Source organism: Hakea prostrata, chromosome 5 (assembly GCF_041222555.1).
Source record: "Hakea prostrata isolate BN-2017 chromosome 5, UWA_Hpros_2, whole genome shotgun sequence".
Taxonomy (NCBI): domain Eukaryota; kingdom Viridiplantae; phylum Streptophyta; class Magnoliopsida; order Proteales; family Proteaceae; genus Hakea; species Hakea prostrata.
The window spans coordinates 51,835,280-51,853,715 of record NC_142604.1 but is presented as its reverse complement, the minus strand read 5'-3'; the positions used below and the strand labels follow the sequence as shown (position 1 = coordinate 51,853,715).

Genomic DNA, 18,436 nt, shown 5'->3' with positions numbered 1-18,436 from the left:
CATGATATAAGTCTACTCTTTTAGTAAATGAATGATAGTCAATGACATTGTCTATAATAGGTTTGCAAAAGAATTTATGGCCTTCATGAAGAATCTCATGCTGAAAATCGTCCATAGAGACATAAAAGCAACTAATGTGTTGCTTGATAAGGATCTTATTGCTAAGATTTCGGATTTTGGTTTGCCTAACTTGATGAAGAGGAGAATACCCAATTAGCACTCGAATAGTTGGAACTATGTGAGTAGTTTCTTTCTTTCTTACTCTTCTCTTTTTCCTCGCATGTGAATATACTTTTCCTTTAACTCCATGTCTTACCCTAAAAACCGCCTATCCATTCCTGCATTTCTTATGTCAAGATGATAACATACATTTTTCTTTCACAGTTTAAGTGTTGATTATTTTGCTTAGTTTTTAGATAAATATGTATGATCCGGGACCCGTCTATTATGCATTGATATATCAGGTCATTCTAGCAAATAGTTTTATCGATTAAGCTTGGTATGATTTCTATGTTGCATATAAGAAATGACTATATGATATATCATTGTTGTTACATATCATTTTTTCGTTCAGCAAGCCTAAGCTTCCTCTTCAACACCACTTGGATTGTCTAGTGACCAGACAATTATGCAAGTGGAGGGATTTCTTATTATTTTTCCCGCCAATATTTATGACATCTACATTCCATTTTAAAAGTCTATATACCATATTGAGCTATTTTGACCCAAAAAAAAAAAAAATTATGGATTAGGTCATGGAGATAGAAGGGCTTATGCACTTGGTCCATCCATTTAGATAGATCATAATTGGTGATCATTTTTTTTACATTGTGTATCATATCAAATGAAAGCAAGAAAAAAGGAAACAAGCTGAAAACCCAAATCATTCTTGGATTAGTGCAAAATTCAAAATTTATCTAGCATAATTAGATCCAATTAATAGTGGAAATAAAAGTAACTCAAGTTAAACATGTGCTTTGCAAATACGAATGTGAAATTATAGTACTAGCTAATCAAAATCTAAATAACTAGAAAAGAAGAACTACGACATAAAACATGGTTGCAATCAAAGCCTTCAAAATTGATTAGCGAAAATATGAAAGTTAAATTTTGAAACAAACCCAAATTAACTTCATTCTAGTGAATACTTTGAAGGAAAATAACAATAAATGGTCAAATGACCCTATGAGCTAATCTAAACAACTGTTAGAAAAATGCAAAATTTAGTTTGATGTAAGATCAAGACAATGTGAAATTAAAATTATTTTAACTAAATTAAATAAATAAACCTAGTGTCTGAAATTGTCTTATTTCATTTAAAAAATAAAAATCTAGAAATATGCAAGAAATAGAAAAATGTAAGACCGGGGGGGCTACTATGAGTTAAACGTGCCTACTAAATGCAATGATGCCAAACGCACATAATGACCCCCCCCCAAAAGAAAAAATCCTAAAACTTGTGATTATGATATGGTATGGAGAAAATTCAAGATATTTATTTATTAGTGCATTTATTTTCCTTGCACATCACTTTAACATGCATATCCTCAAAATTTTCATTCTACACATTTAATGTTCAACTTTAGTATGTTTCCCATTTGTTTGCCGACTATTGACAAACATACAACCTAATGTCATATAGGACAATCCTAGAACACCTAGGAGAAGGATTTTAAGGTAATAATCCCAACTTGAGTGAATTGCTTCATCCACAACATCTCTTTTCATGCTTCAACAATAGCGATGTATTTTGCTTCTGTGGATGACAACGCCACACATTTTGCGGCTTAGATTGCAATGATACTGCTCCCCCTACAAAAGTAACTAGATATCTTGATGTGGATTTCCTAGAGTTAATGTCTCCTACCAAATCGGCATCTTTATATGCTTGTAACATAGGTTTCTAGCCTCCAAAACACATAGAAATGTTAGTAGTATCTTTAAGATATCTCATTATCCACGTCATCGCTTCCCGCTTTTCTTTTCAGATTGGATAGAAATCCACTAACAACTCCTACTACATGTGCCATATCAAGTCTAGTACAGACTATGGCATACATCAGACTTCCTACTACTGAAGAGTAGGGAATGCGCTTCATTTCATCCCTTTCTTCTTCAGTTGCGGGACTTTTTTTGCTACTCAACTTGAAATAACTACCAAGGGGAGTACTTATAGATTTTGCTTTGCTCATATTAAAATTTCCAAATACCTTCTGCACATACCTTTCTTGTGATAGCCATAACTTTCTAGCTACTCAGTCTCAATAAATCTTTATGCCTAAGATTTGTTGCGCTTGTCCCAAATCCTTCATAGAAAAGGACTTGCTCAATTGTTTCCTCAACTCCGTCAATTTTATTGACATCTTGACCAACAATCAACATGTCATCAACATAGAGCAAAAGAATAATGAAATCTTCTTCAGCAAATTTCTTAACAAATACACAATGATCTGATGTTGTTCTGTTATACCCATGATCCATCATGAATAAATCGAACTTCTTGTACCATTGCCTTGGTGCTCGTTTAAAGCCATACAAGCTCTTTCTTAACCTAGCGGACCATGTGTTCCTTACCTAAGATTTCAAAACCTTTTGGCTACTCCATGTAAATTTCTTCCTCCAAATCTCCATGGAGAAAGGCCGTCTTTACATCTAGTTGATGGATTTCCAAATCCTTACTAGTAGCTAAACTTAACACCACCCATATAGAAGACATTTTTATTACAGGTGAAAAAATTTCATCAAAGTCAATATCTTTCTTTTGCCTAAATCCCTTCACAACCAATCTTGCCTTGTACCTTGGTTGTGGGCTTTTTCTCTTGGGCTTTTAGCTTAAACACCCATTTATTCTCGAGTGATTTCTTACCTTTAGGTAACTTTACCGGGTCATATGTGTGGTTTTTATGCAGAGAATCCATCTTTTCTTGCATGGCTTTCAACCACTCATCTTTATGCTTGCTTGTCATGTGCTTCTTAAAGCATTCTAGTTCACCTACGTTTGTCATCATTACAAATTGACTAGGTGAATACCTGGTAGATTGACGCCGTGGCCTGGTGGATCTTCTTAACTCAAGTTCAAATGGTGGTTAGTGAGCCGGTTGCTCCTTTTATTCGCCATTGGTGGGAGTGTTGCTGTCGCTATCACTATCACCTTCTTGAACATCTCCCCCTTCACCTTGTACCGATGGTGAAGTGTTTGGACCAAGGTCAATAAGATCGTCATTATATGGTTGAGGTTTCTCGATAGTATCATAGTCTTGGATCATTTGGTCATCTAGAAAGACCACATCTCTACTTCTAATCACATTCTTGTCAATTGGATCCCATAATCTGTAACCAAACTTGTTAGTAGCATAACCCAAGAAAATACATTGTTTTGCTTTCTCATCAAGTTTGGTTTGTTTGTCTTTTGGGACGTCCATGAACAGCTCTGCAACCAAACACCTTCAAGTAGTTATAGGATACCGCTTTCCACTCCAGATTCACCGAGGAACATCTCCATTTAGAGGGATTGATAGAGATAAGTTGATTAGATGAACAGAAGTGCACATTGCTTCTCCCCAATAACACCGTGCCAACTTTAAGATGAAAGTATACATCTTATTCTTTCAATAATGGTGTGGTTCATCCTTTCAGCTACACCATTATGTTGTGGGGTCTTTGGAACAGTTTGTGCGAATTCCATGCTCCTTACAAGACTCTTCAAATGTTCCACTATGCTCATCTCCGTTGTTAGCTCAACACATTTAAGAGTTTGTTTCTCTTTCAACAGAGGCATAAAAGTTTTAAATACATCAAAAACTTGAATCTTAGTTTTTAATGCATATGCCCACACTTTTCTAGATGCATCATCTATGAAAGTTACAAAAACAAAGCTCCCCCAAGAGTTTTTACTTTCATAGGACCACATACATCCGAATGCACTAATTCCAAAATTTTTCTTTTTCTTTGGGAAGAGGTTCTATTAAAGGTAACATGATGTTGTTTTCCCTTTAAACAATGAACACATTGTTTTAGGTGTGTACCTTTAATGTTTGGCGGAAGATTCCCTTTTTGTGAGAATTTGCATACCTTTTTCACTCAGTTGGCCAAGTCTTTGATGCCACAATTCTGCACCGACTCTTCCTCTCGCTGCAATTACCTCTATTTTGCATCTTTGCATTTGTGTTTTGTACAAAGTACAACATTTGCTACCTCTTGCCATCATTAGAGATCCTTTGGTAAGGTTTCATTGATCATTGCTAAAATGGTTATGGTATCCCTCTTCATCTAGCTTTCCCAGAGAGATTAGATTTAAACAGAAACTGCACACACCTTACTTCCTTGAGAACCAATTGACATCTGACATTTGTCTTGATGCACATATTACCTTTTCCCACTATTTTTAAAATGTTGCCCATCTTTACTGTACCAAAATCACCAGATTCAAAAGTGGTAAAGAATTCTTTGTAAGGGGTAACATGGAAGGATGCATTTGAACAATGACCCAATCTAAGTCATGACATTTAGAAGTGAGGCAAAACTTGTCACTAGTTGAGACAATGATAATATCTCCATTTGAGCTAATGACAGTGGTTTCTTGGTCTTCTTTGTCCTCACTTTGGTTCTCCATTCGTGCCTTAAGCTTTCTACAATCTTTTTTCATATGCCCTACCTTTCCACAATATATAGTAGCATGTGATCTTGCTTCTAGACATGGATCTTCCATGTGATTTCTCATGAAGATGAGGCGGTTTAGTTTTACTTCTCTCTCGCTTCTCAGTGACAAGGGCTTCACTGTGAGATGAGATCAAGGATTTTCTCCTTGTCTCTTCATTCAATAGGCTTTCAACCACTATATTCATTGTGAGCTTTTCTTCCGAGCCAAATTGCTAAGGGATACAATTAAGGTCTCCCAGCTTTTTGGCAATGACCTAAGCAATAACAAAGCCTGCAACTCATCATCAAGTGTCATTTTCATATAACTAAGTTAGTTAACAATACTTTGTACCTCATTTAAGTGTGCTGCCACAAAGCTCCCTTCCTTGAATTTGAGATTTACAAGTCTATTGATAAGGAATGTCTTGTTGCAAGCGGACTTTCTCTCATACAGACCTTCTAGCTTTCACCATAGTGAATGCGCCGAACTCTTTGTGGAAACGTGATAATAAACATAATCATTTAACCATTGGCGAATGAAGCCAATGGCCTTTTGATCTAGGACTTTCCATTATGCTTCGACGTTTGCTCCGGTTTTGATGATGCACCTTCTATGGGAGCATACAAGTCTTTGTAATATAGCAAATCTTCCATCTTGGATTTCCATATCATCCAGCTTGCTTCCGTTCAAACTGATCATCCGTCCTACGGCGCTGCCTCCATCGACATCAAACAAATGCACGTGAACCAAGCTCGATACCACTTGTTGGGAAAAATACAAAAAGATAGTTTTCTCTTTCCCGCGCTTGTGTAAAAGATCGATAGAGAAAAAGAACAAAAAAATGTGAAGGATACCGAAAAGGATCGTCAGGGGCGAGGAATGGACGTATCTGGATTTGAGTTGATATGACTAAGTAGATGACATGCATTGGGCTAGGCTTAACCTTGAAATGCGTTAGTACTTAGACCAATGGTGATGTGAGAGAGCGGTGACCTATAACCCCAGCCATGGATTGTCCCGAGGGATGAATGACCCACTACCAACCGGCGTTGTGTGATGAGACCCTCCTAAAGAAGTATGGTGCTATGACTTACAGCATGTCTGCCTATAGAGACCAGTGTACATAGAGTTAGATTCATACCCTCATTGTCTATTTCATATTGCATTACATCATGTTATGTTCTGAAATCATGTTATTTATGTTGTTATGATTTAACTTGCCTTACTGAGTTCATTCGAACTTACTCCTTTTTGTGCAACCTCTTTTGTTAGATTACTCTACAGGTACAGTTTACTATGAAGGGCAATATGAAGAAGCGTACTACACGCAAAGTGCTGGCTACAATGAAAATCACATTGATGATCCCACGATTGATCACGTTGCGTACTACGATTAGACCTAATGTGGAGTGGGAATGTCTAAGTTGGATTGATGAAGTCCATTATTTTGAAGATGTTATTTATAGAGTAGAAGACTCTTAGTTTAGTTTGATTTATTTTCTTTACCTTCCTTTGAGAACATTTGTATTTCTTTTAGACTTACGTGCTACATTTCCGTTGTAACTGTGGAGTGAGATTCCGCCTCACTCTACTCCTTTTTGATGTTTACATTTAATATCATTTTTCCGCACTCGATTATACTTGTCATTCATTTCCTTATTTGGATCTATTATTTATAATATTATACTTTGATTATATTTGTTCATGATTATGTTATTGCTTATGTAGGAGGATGATTTCCTCGATACATGATCTTCGGGGCTGTGGATCACACACTCGGGTATGCCAGATAGGGTACCGGCTGGGTGGATGTGACAACAATAGTCTTTCCCAAAGTGAGTTTCAAAGTCACTTTACCTTTTCCCATAACAGGGCACTTTGGGAATTTCCCATAAACACCTTTTCATCATTTGAGCCCATGGAATAGGAGGAAAACATCTTGAGATCACCATAGATGTGTCTTGTAGCACCGCTATCCAACACCCAATCTTTTGGTTTTTCAACCAAATTGGCTTCTGAGATCATAGCTACAAGTACATCTTCTTCAACTTGGTTTAACTTTTCAGTTTTTTTCTTCTTGAACCTACAATCTTTCTTGAAATGGCCAACCTTTCCTCAAACAAAACAAGCCAATTTCTTCTTCTTAGAAGACTCATCATAGTCTTGATGACTTTTCCTCTTCTTGTTTTGCTTATTGGTTTCCACCAAATTCGCTTTTAAACGTTTTTCCCTAAGGTCTTTTTCATTCTTGTCTTTGAACCAGTTCCTTTCTTCAATCTTGATCCTTACAACCAACTGGTCTAAGGTCAATCCTGTCTTCTTATGTTTTATAGACATCTTGAAAGCATTCCATGAAGGTGGAAGTTTCTCAATCAAGGCACCGGTTACAAATTCTTCAGGTAGGACCATTTTCTCTTTTGTTAGGCTTCCCAACCACAATTTGAAATAAATCAATTTGGGTTAATATGATGTCACTATCTTTCATAGAAAATTTAAAAAGCTACCCACCAAGTATTTCTTTGAACCAGCATCTTTAAGAGAATACTTCTTAACCAAAGCATCCCAAATCGAATAAGCATATTCTGATGAACTATACACCTGGTATAAGTCATTAGATAATTCATTCAAAATTCGATTCTTGCATTGGTAGTTCGCTTGAATCCAAGCCACCCTTTTGCCATCCTTTACAGGATCATTATGTTTTTTCTGGCATGGGTTCATTCAAGGCAAATGCCACCCCAATTTGGGCTAAGTCAAACAACAACATTTGCCTCCACCGCTTGAAGTTTTGACCTCCAAACCGCTCGATTTTGTCAAACTCAAGTGACAATCCTCATCTTACCCAAATCCGAGATAAGATATGTCACTATTGGGATTACATTGGTGGGGATTGAATCATGGGTAGCAAGGAATGGATATTTCATACCATCTAGGCCAACGAATGTGTCGTCTCCTTGTTTGTTGACGTTTCTTTCAACGGTATTGTTTGAAGGATCTCCTTCGGTGTTAACTCCATCAACAACCTCAATGTTGTTGTTCTCGTCTTTGTTGAAGTCTCCATCTCCAAGACTTGCCATTGGATCTTTTAGAAATTAATTACCTTAAACTTGTTGAGGTAATTGTATTACAAGTTCTACAAAACACAAAAAATGAAATTGCAATACAATTGAAAGATGAAGATCCTTAGCCAATCCGAAGAGCTTGATGTTGCAGTCGAACTAACTACCTATCAATGAGGTTGAGTCACACCTTGAGTGATGTCTTTAAGGTAATTGACACACCCTACTACCAAGGGTTCTTCGCACCACCACCTCCAAGATAAAACATCCAACTAAAAGATGAGGTAGTTCTTCTAGTCCTTTCAAAGAACAAAAAACTAGAGCATAACAGTTAGACAAACTCAAAGGAATAAACTTTTAAAATAAATAACAAATAATTCAAGTGTGAGGAATGTTTCTATTACACACCACATGCAAGGAAGGGGTTGGGTTTATTAGGCCCAAACCACAGCTCACACACCTTGAAATTTTCAAGGCAATGAATTGGGTCATTGAATCACAATAACTCACCTCCTCACAGGGGGAGGAGATCAATTCCCTACTAATGGAGAATCAATGGGCTTGTTGTCCCTTCTCAATTAATGAGAATAAACTACATTGACCTAACCTCCCCACTACTTAAGAATTAACTCTCATATTCACCTCTTTTATATGAATTGGATTTAATCTATTCAATAACCTTAACCCCATTCATGGTAATGGCCATGAATGGTCATGAAGTTGAAATGAGAATTGAAGGTCGAGGGTTAGAATTTAAGTAAATTTCACCTTGCAAGTAAGCCCACCTCATCACCATGATCAAGACCTTTAAGACCCATGACCAAGGTGTCAGAAGAGCCTCATAACCAAGGTCATGAAGGGCCTCCTTTACTCATGGGTGCCTCATTACCACCCTTACCTCATGGGTCCTACACACAAACAACACAATTATAATAAAAGATATGCAAAAACTAATTTTGAAACTTAATATAGATTTTAATAAAAAAACCTAACAAAATGGTAGTTGAAGCTACCGAAGAATTGAAAATGGTAGTTGAAGGTTGGGGCGGGAAATAAAGCTTGTGTGAAATGTGCAACGGAAAGGAAGAGAGTGGGGAAAACGACGGAGAGGGATGCAAAACCGGAGAAGTCTTTGCCGGAGAATGTTGCCGTGGTTTCAACTGTCAGGCGGAGATTCCGACCACGAGAATCGCTCTTCAACTGGATTTAGATTCGGCTAGTACCAAGGGTTGAGTTTGTAAATTTATAAACTCTAAAACCCTTAAAATGCAAAAGAAAAAAATAATATTTGTATATAATACCTTTGAGTTTTTAATCCGACCTCGTTAAATATAAGTTTGATGACATGGTCGAATCTCAACCATTAGCTGCCGGGCAGCAAAGAATCGCTACAAATAAAAATCCGTTTATTGACCCCAAGGAGATTCAAACTCGGATTTTTATATGTTGAAGTGGCTCCAGCCCCGCATTGAGCCGTTGGGATATGCCACTTGTACTATTAACCATCCTACGATGGTAAATCAAATTGCTCGGGGGTACAGATGTAAATATAATTTTATTTTATTTTATTTTATTTTACATTCAAGGATTTAAGATTTTACAAAATTAAAAAATAAAACCCCTGGCTCCACCCAATCACCAAACCCCTATTTCGCAAGCCCTAGGTGACGAAAGCAAAACTTGCGGTAAACCTTCGGTTTGTAGCAGGTGAGAACGCTACCTAGAATCTAAACGTTGATGAAGCTGCCATTTCTGGTGAAATATGAGACCATTAGTTTAATGCCATAAGTAACACAAATAAATGAAATTTTGAGATCTACACAAAAGATGAATCAGGAACCATAATCTTGTTTAAGCACACATATTTAAAGAATTAGGTTTGGCAAAGGTGATACAATTTCAGATGAATTTTTTAGTTTTTCAAATTCTAGAGTGGCGTGTGGATAGAGGATAGAATAGATGAAAAGAAGTCCCCCAATCCTCTCCCAATGGCTTCTCTTCTTTCTTTCTCTCTCCTGATACCAAAACCCAATTTAATCAAAGCATCATCAGCTTCATCCCCGGTAACAGGAACAAGCCCAACTAGTTTCTAGACTCTCAGTTATAATTTCGGCTAGAAAAGGGATCAAGTTCACCGAATCAAGAATTCTGTTAAGTTGTGTATTTGACGTAAAATTGAAAATTTCCAGATTTCGTGAGCATAGATTCCTTCAAATTGATATTGAGTAAAGAAAAATCTTGAATCAATGTCATGATAATTTCTAAGTTGAATCAGCTCATAAGATTAGGGTAATCAAACAGGTAACTTTAGCGAAACGATTCTGTGAATTCTAATTCCATTAATTCAAAATCAAAATCAATTCAAGCATGGATGGAATTAGAAAACCAAACACATTGTAAATTCCCACACAAATAAATGATGCAGGATGCTACAATATTCTCTCCCATCAGATCAATGGTGGCTATGTATATAAAATTGTGATTCGCCCATCACAGTGGTCTATATTCCGTTACAATGTTTATCTCGACCGTTCAAACAACCATGTAGGTATATATATATACATGGTATATATATATATATATACACAAGTATCTAGTTCTACTAAAAGAAGTTAGTACATTTTCACATAATGACTGAAAAAACATTTGCATTCTGATCAAGTTTTTGTGCAAGAACAAGATCTAAATGGTTTCTTTTATAAATAACCATTTCATGTTTCTATTTGGAATGTTATAATCATCTTATCCAACATAGTTGTTGATTGTATCATCAAAATTGGAATGACAAATCTTTCTATGGAAGACATAACATCAGATGTGGAATGATATATAGATAACAATAACATCATTGAAACATATTAACAATTTCCATATTTCTTGTTTGGAATAATAATGTAATCAAACTTCATATAAAGGTTGCTACATCATCAATGTGGAATGACTTCACAAGGCTTTATACCCCACAATCTTACCAAATTATTTGAAATATGTACATTGTCATGAATGCTAACAATGGCTAAATCATATTCAAAACAATTCAAAATAACATAGAATTTTGGATTAAGACCTCTCTATGTGGTCTTTAACTCCCTTTCCCCCCCCCCCCCCCCCCCAGTTTTGAGTGTTCGATATTTGTCTAATCCCTTTGTAAGGATATCTCGTCATGTTCTTCTTTGATCTTACATTAATCAAAGAGATCACTCTTTGTTCAATAAGATAATTCAGCACAAAGATCTTAACCTAATTTGTTTCATCTTTTTTTAAAGTTACCTTCAAGTTAACCAATGGAATTTCGGATCAAATCTCTTATCCACTCAGTCATCCTCTAGAGGCTGGAACATATAATTTTGATTCCATAGATCTCGAGAGCAATGCAAGTTTGTTTTCTAGATTTCCATTGACAATTATTGTATCCACCTAGTGTAAAAATATAACCACTAGTGGATTTGTTGTTTTCCTATATCCGAGCACTATGATGCATCGGAATATCCTTCCAAAATTTTGAGGATGTCCCATTATAGAAAAGTTATAATTTGTGTACCCTTAAGATATCTCATTAACCTTTTCGAGGCGCCCAGGTGCTACATACTAGGACTACATGTGGTTTAATGATTCCGGGATGCCAAGCGTGGGGATCAGGGTATGTTTGGCCTAGTGCAACTCATTGCATACATGAGACTACCAATCAGTTTAGGGCATATTCCGACAATTCTGACCTTTACCATTATTCGTACAAGTTTTTTGTTATAATCATATGGTGTCTCTACCGATTTGCATCCACTTGTATCCCCATCTAAAAAGTAGTTTTTTCAATATAACTTGATTGCCCAAGGATAATTCCTTGCCGTAAATACTTACTTTCATACCAAGAATGATGTCTACAAAACCAAGATCCGTCGTGTCAAATTATTTAGTTGTTGTTTTTTTTTATTTTACTCACTACGTGTAGAATGATCAAAACCAAGAATCAAAAGCATGTAGATCTACATACAAGCAAATAATTACAACCTTATTCGACATAGACTTATAGTAAAAGGCATTTACGTTATCGGTTTGAAACCCAAAGTCATCTTTACTGTTTGTCAAATTTTTATGCCATAATTTAGGTGCTTGTTTAAGACCATATAAAGATTTGTTTAGTTTGCTAAACCTTTATATTAAAGACCTTTCATGACATACCCTTCAAAGTTGGCTCAGCTGTAAATTTCCTTTAGCTAGATCTCCATTGAGAAAGGGGTTGTTTTTATATCCATTTGATGCACAACATAGTGCTCAATAGATGCCAAAGCTTTTCAATTCCTTTGGAAGTATTGAGGTCCTATTGACATAAAAGATTCAAGATAAAACTTCTAAATACTTGGAAATAAGTGCGGCCTGGAGGGGCACCGTTGGCTTAGACCCCTTGAGGGGTAGAAAAAGTCAAAGGGTGAACCATTTAGTTTAAGAAAAAATGAAGTAATTGTGAAGATAGAGTTAATGAAGGACTCATGTGAGATTCAAATCCTAAAAAGCAAAGAACACTAAGGCTGCGTTTGTTTGTTGGAAAAAAAGAGGTGGGAAAGTTGTACTTGTGGGTCCCATATGTTAGTAGGGTGAGAAACAGGATAGTAAAATGTGGGAAAGTAATGGGTAAATACATTTTTCTAGTTTCAATACTTGTTTGGTTGGATGGGGTGAGGTGGTAAAAGTATTTTAAATTAAAGATATATTATCATTATTTTTTTTTATTTTTATAAACATGTTCTTCTCTCTCCCTGTGCGGGTGGTGGTTTATGCAAGGAGCGAAATCTCGCTCGGTTCGCCAACCTGCGAAATCTCGCTCGCCGACGCGGTAGCAGCAAGCCAGCACTTGCAGCCTTGCAGGTAACTACTGGTTTCTTTCTCTTTCCCTCTTTTTTTCTTTCTTCTTCTTCTTCTCCTTCAACGATCCGGCGATGTTGCCGCTGCTACTACCTCTGTTTCTTTCGTTGTCCTGTCTCTCTTTCTTTCGCCGCTGCTACTACCTACTTCCAACTCACCGCCGCTTCTATTTCTTCCTTTTCTTTCGCCGCTGCTATTGCTTCTGCGCTCTCTCTCTTTCTCTCTCTACTCTGCACTCTCTCTTTCTCTCTCTACCTCTGCCTCTGCCCTTGTTTTGCCTGTGCCTCTGCCATCTTCTATCTCCACCGAAGCTCCCGCCAAAGTTGCAGATCTCCCGCCAGTCTTCTCAACTCTCCCTCATTTTCCCCTCAAAATCCCATCAAAATCATGGGGTTTTGAGAAGGCCTGGGGTGGGAAAAATGAGCCTCGACAGGGACTCCATGGTGGCCAAAGTTGTTGGGTGAGTTTCCCACCCCAGGCAACTAAACAGGTAAATATTCAGAATTTTGTGGTAATCAAACTTTCCTACCCTGTTTTACCCACCCTACTTTAACCCTGCAAACAAACGCAGCCTAAGGATCAGGCCCCATTCTACTCCATTATAAGCTTTGAAAAGATCTAGTTTAATAGCTACAAGCCCCCCTCCTAACCCATTTATTTTTTTTTCTAGGAAAATGAAATATTTCATGAAATATTTCGTCAAATATATGTGCTGGTTAATAATTAATCAATTCTCTAATGGTAGAATGCAGTTGCTGGTGTGATTGAAAGATGAGTAGATCTTAGTCATTTGTCCATGTCATCATCTAATAAGACCTTTTGGGCTTTGGAGTAGTTGTGAGAGGAATGATTAGCTTTGACATTTAGGATCTTCCCTCCAATATAGTTGATGGTCCATGAAAGATTTATATTGGTAATGAACATATCTGTATTTATATTTGTACATGTTAAATTAGTAGAACCGAATGAAATTCAGAATAATGTGGTTACTGATCCAAGTCAATATCTAAAATTGTCTTTCTTCTCCTTTTCTTTTTCCCCAGCTTAATGAATTCGGTATTGAGTTAATAATATCTAATCTTTTTAGACTCACCATTTGTCTTTTAATATATTTGATTGATTGATAGACACATATTTTAACCACTTCAATAAGATGATAGTTATGACAAATGTGTCCGGCAAAAATTGGACTATGTCTAGTAGATTTAAATGGACCTTCAAGTAGAGAATTCCTCTGTCCAATAGATAATATAACATTTATCATATATAGTTGTAGAATCCATGTAAAAGGATTCATTTACTTGATGCATCAACCTTCTCCTTTACCTAGACTTGAGATGGATTTTTATTTGCTGCAGCTCTGCAGCGTGTAGCGGATGGCCCACATTTTGCCACGTTTTCAGAAAAGAATCAAATAGTGTGAAATCAAATACCAGGGGTAATTTTGTAAATATAATTTTTTACTCTCACATTCAAGAGTTTAATAGTTTTCAAATTACAACACAAAATCCCTAACTCTACTTATTCTAATCCTAATTCCTCATGAATCAATTCTCCAAGGCCAGGGGTAGAATGGAATGCCAGAGCATGAATGAGCTCATTTTCTTGTCTCTCATCCTCTTTCCTCTCGCATTTGCAGAGATCAAGGACCTTAAGATCATTGTGGACTCCAGAGGCATGATACTCTTAGAAAAATTATGATTCATTCACTCTGTTCACGTTAGGGAATGCCAAAGAATGAATGAGCTCATTTTCTTGTCTCTCTTCCTCTTTCCTCTCTCATTTGTAGATATCGAGGACCTTAAGATCACTACGGACTCCAGAGGCATTGTACTCTTAGAAAAATTCTACTTCATTCACACCGATCACGTCATGGTTAGTGTTTCTGCAGTCTCCTACTCTTCATCTCTCTCATAGCCTGATCCTCGTGGTTTGGCTTCTTTCTTCTCTCCAAAGAAGCCCTAATTCAAGTTTGATTAGAAGTCGACAAAAACCCTAATTTCTACTTTCTTGAGAGTCATTACATTACCATTCTCATCACTTTCAAGGATCTCTTGTTACCCTAGTAGAGCTTCAATGGTTCATTCTCGGTCACTATTAAGGATCTTTAACTTCGATTTTGGAGTAAAGGAAAGGAAGAAGAAAGCAAGAGAAATCGAAAGCCCTAAATCTAGTTCATTTGACTTGAGTGAACACTAGTGAGTTTTTATGTAAATTTCAAAAGATTAGGTAAGATTTTGTCAAATAAAAAAATGATATTTACACTTAAATCCCCCACCCTTTTATTCACAGCCGTTTGATTTGTATATGTGCATGTGGCGTGATCATAGTGGCTAGTTGCTGGCAGCAGCCACTGCCGCAAATAAAATCCGACTTGAGATATTGACAATAGACACTAGCGAAAATATTAAATAGACATTTTCAGTATAAAAAATAGAAAGATATCAACATCATATCTTCGAGGGGAAAGGGGAAAGTGGAGGAAATTTTATTTTCTTTGTCCCAAGGGGAAAAGGGAGGATCACATGATTTGACTTTATTGCTATCTTGTATTCATGTGTATGATTTTGAATACCCCCATTTTGTTTGGTTCAAATCCTTTATAGAGACCAATTGAGGGGCCATCTAGCAGCCGGCTCTTAGTGAGTGCCATGTGTTCCTTCTGAATTTTCAACCAAATTTAGGTCAAGGTTTGATGCACAGTGGTCTTTAGCGTAAATGTGAGAGCAAATATAACTTTTGAGGCTTGAAAATCGATTGGTTTTGGGAGTTTTGAGGATACAATTGTTAAGCTCGATGAGGGGGACCGCTTTTCTGGTCCGATGTTGATGATCCTATTGAGTGTGGATCATCTCCCCTCACGAAAAAGTGCTCCCCCGATACTTTTCTACTACAAAATTGGCTAAGATCCACAAGCCAAAGAAATAAGAAAAATTTAAGTGGGACGAGACCCACAGCAGTAACTGTGGGTGGCCCCCTGTATTATGGTATGTCAGCTAAGGTCGGGGTAGCACTTTCGGGTCGCAGATCCGGGCTCGATCTTATTATGGTATGTCAGCTAAGGTCACGTTGTCAATCATTCGGATTTTAGTTCCTTACGTAGAGGCTCTCTGTCACCGTCTCTTTAATAGCAATCTAAGAGCTGATGCTGTTACAGAATACGAATCTCTGTTAAGGCCTTCAAAGACAGAACAGACGATTTAAACTCTCAGCTTTTTTATTTTGGTAGAATCCAAACTCTCAGCTATGGGTGAGATAGAGGTGATTCATTCATGGTCTGCTCCCAGGTCTCTCAGTACCTGCCTTATGTACTCTTTTGCTCAGGTACCCCGTCTTGTGAACAAATCTCATTTCGTATTTGGACATCGTTGAATTATTGTTTGGAGTTCATATTCCATTATTTAAAGTGGATAATCGAGAGACATTCGTGCATTTTTTTCTTCTTCTTGTGATTTTGAAATCTACCAAGTTTCAGCTTGTGGGTTTTGTTTGTTTTTTTATGGGGTTCAAAATTCTGATATTGGATTAAGAGCTTGTTGTGCTGTTCCCTGGACTTTGGTCTTCTTGTCGTCCCAAACTTTATGTTTCTCTACGTCATTTAAGGAGTTTGGGCTTTTCATTGCAATTTCTGTGAATCAACGATTCAAGCTACCTCTTTTGCACTTTGATTTGTTTTTTGGTACTGTCAATGAGTTTTAGAAGGTTTTCATAATATTTTGCGATTGGACTTTAAACAATAGGTGAAAATTACTCACTGTGATCGGACTTGTCAATTCAATATCTGAGGATCAATGGTTCGAGCTACCTATCTTGCCCACAATTTCGCTTCCCCCCCCTTAATGCTGTGAGAGTTTTAAAGGTTTTGATCAATTTTTTTTTTGTGATTGGGCTATAAGCAAAAGGTAAAAATAATCCGCTGTTTGATGGAATTGGAGCAAAGCCTGTTCCTTGTTTCATCTTGTCTATTGCTTTTCTTTCATATATTCGATGAAAACTTTTGATGCTTTCTAGTTACCCATCACTCCTCATATATTTATTTTTCTTTCTTTTCATTAAAAATTGTAGTTATGTCCACTGTCAAAATTTTACTTTCTTTATTGAAATTGCTGACATAATGTCAGGAAGGAAATGAAATCATCTTCTATTTGCCAGATATTCATTTACTTGTCTTAATATCTGTTTGTTCTTTAACCTATATTTATTGGGTTTTTTTTTTTTTTTTTGCCTCTTTTTTTTGTAGAGAGATGATATAGAGGTTCTCGATGAACCACTTTATGCAAATTTCCTTCGGGTAACAGGTGTGGAGAGGCCTTACCGTGATGAGCTTCTATCCAAAATGGTATATCAAGTTAATTCAAAATATCAAGAATGTGTTTTTATCTCTTTACTTTAGATGTATTTCTCTTTAAATCATACGAATTTTGCATTCATTTGATGTATCGCTTGTTTGTAATTGGAAATTGTGGCAGTAGTACAGTTCTTGATTTCATTGGGATAAGAATGTTATCACCTTTGTCTTCTGTGTGAACAAAGTTTTGCCAAAACAAAATGCTTGGTGCCAAATCTGACATTGGCAGCAAGACTATGTATACTTTGGTCATATTTGCGTTTCTTCAGATAGATTTGATGTTGCAGAAACAGCAGAATCCTTAAGTGAATTTACTCCCTGATAACATGATTTTCACAGAAAATACAATAGAAAAGGCCATTAACATTGACTTATAAAGAGTTTATAGGATCCGAACTATTGTAATTACAGAATATCCTTCTTTTATTTGATTGGCGGACTTATCACTGTTGATTCCCATTCCCCAAATTATCCAAACAAAAGCAGGAATACTTTATTAAAGGAAGTGGAAGAATTCCAGCTTTCCCCTCAACTAAGGAGCAAAGAGTATCTGACCTTTAAGCATATGCCAGTTTAATACTTTTCATCTGGACAAACATTTATTTGCTTCTTTGACCTAGTAAGCTGAAAAAGGAAAAGCTATTCCTTTTGCCTTTATTTCTTTTGCAATTGAAATTAAATGTTTATTCTTTATTGCACTTTATTCTCTAAGTTGTTACTGTGACATATGCTAGCATATTATATCCTCAATATGTTAAAACTGAAACTCTATCCATATGGACATGATTAGGATTCTGATGGAAACAGGGTCATAAAAGAAGTTATCTTTGGTCCAGGTGAGAAGAAGTATCGCTTCTGCAAGGCAAGTTGTTGATCAACTTTACCCTATTTTGTTAAGATACAAGTTTTCAATTGATGATAAAATTAGCCTAGTCTGTATGTATGTAGTTATGTCTATGTATGCAGGGACATGTAATATTTACCAAGGTTATAGAACTTGATAATCTTGGGTAGGTGTGCAGATCCCTGTTGATGCGATTGTTCACCAGTCATGCTATATTACACAGGGACAGATTCTTCTGAATTGTTAGTGCTAGGGGTAGTTTGTCTATTTCTGCCTTCAAGGCTATTCAAAAATGTGATTGCTAGGTTTATTTCTGTTAAAGTATTGCATAAGGCTACATGGCCTTGTGTACCGTGGGGGTCTACGGGGTCACGTACACTTAAGTTTAAGTTCCCCACCTTTTTACTATTTATTCTTGTACTTAGAGTCCATGTAACTTTAGATTGTCCTATATGCTGAGTTGATTTCTTTCCAGGTTACATTAGCTTTTGAGATTCTATCCCCAGCTCTATAAATACAGAATCATGCTGGAGAACTGTAACATCTTGCAGAACTTTCCACCACTCCATTCTCTACTTTGCCTCCTCTCTTCTCTTCTTTTTCTCTTCTTTACAGTTCTGATTTCACAGGTGTGATATTGTGACAGTTTTAGAATTGTGGTACAAAGGTATTAATGGTCTGTGGCA

At 36.6% G+C, this 18,436-nt stretch overlaps 1 long non-coding RNA gene across 1 annotated transcript; it reads left to right on the top strand.

The window, feature by feature from the left end:
- Positions 1-15,602: 15,602 nt before the first annotated feature.
- LOC149016470 (uncharacterized) lies at positions 15,603-17,768 on the top strand. The gene is made up of 3 exons (XR_016173608.1): positions 15,603-15,882; positions 16,799-16,897; positions 17,697-17,768. It is a non-coding gene; the product is annotated as an uncharacterized LOC149016470 (long non-coding RNA).
- Positions 17,769-18,436: the final 668 nt, after the last annotated feature.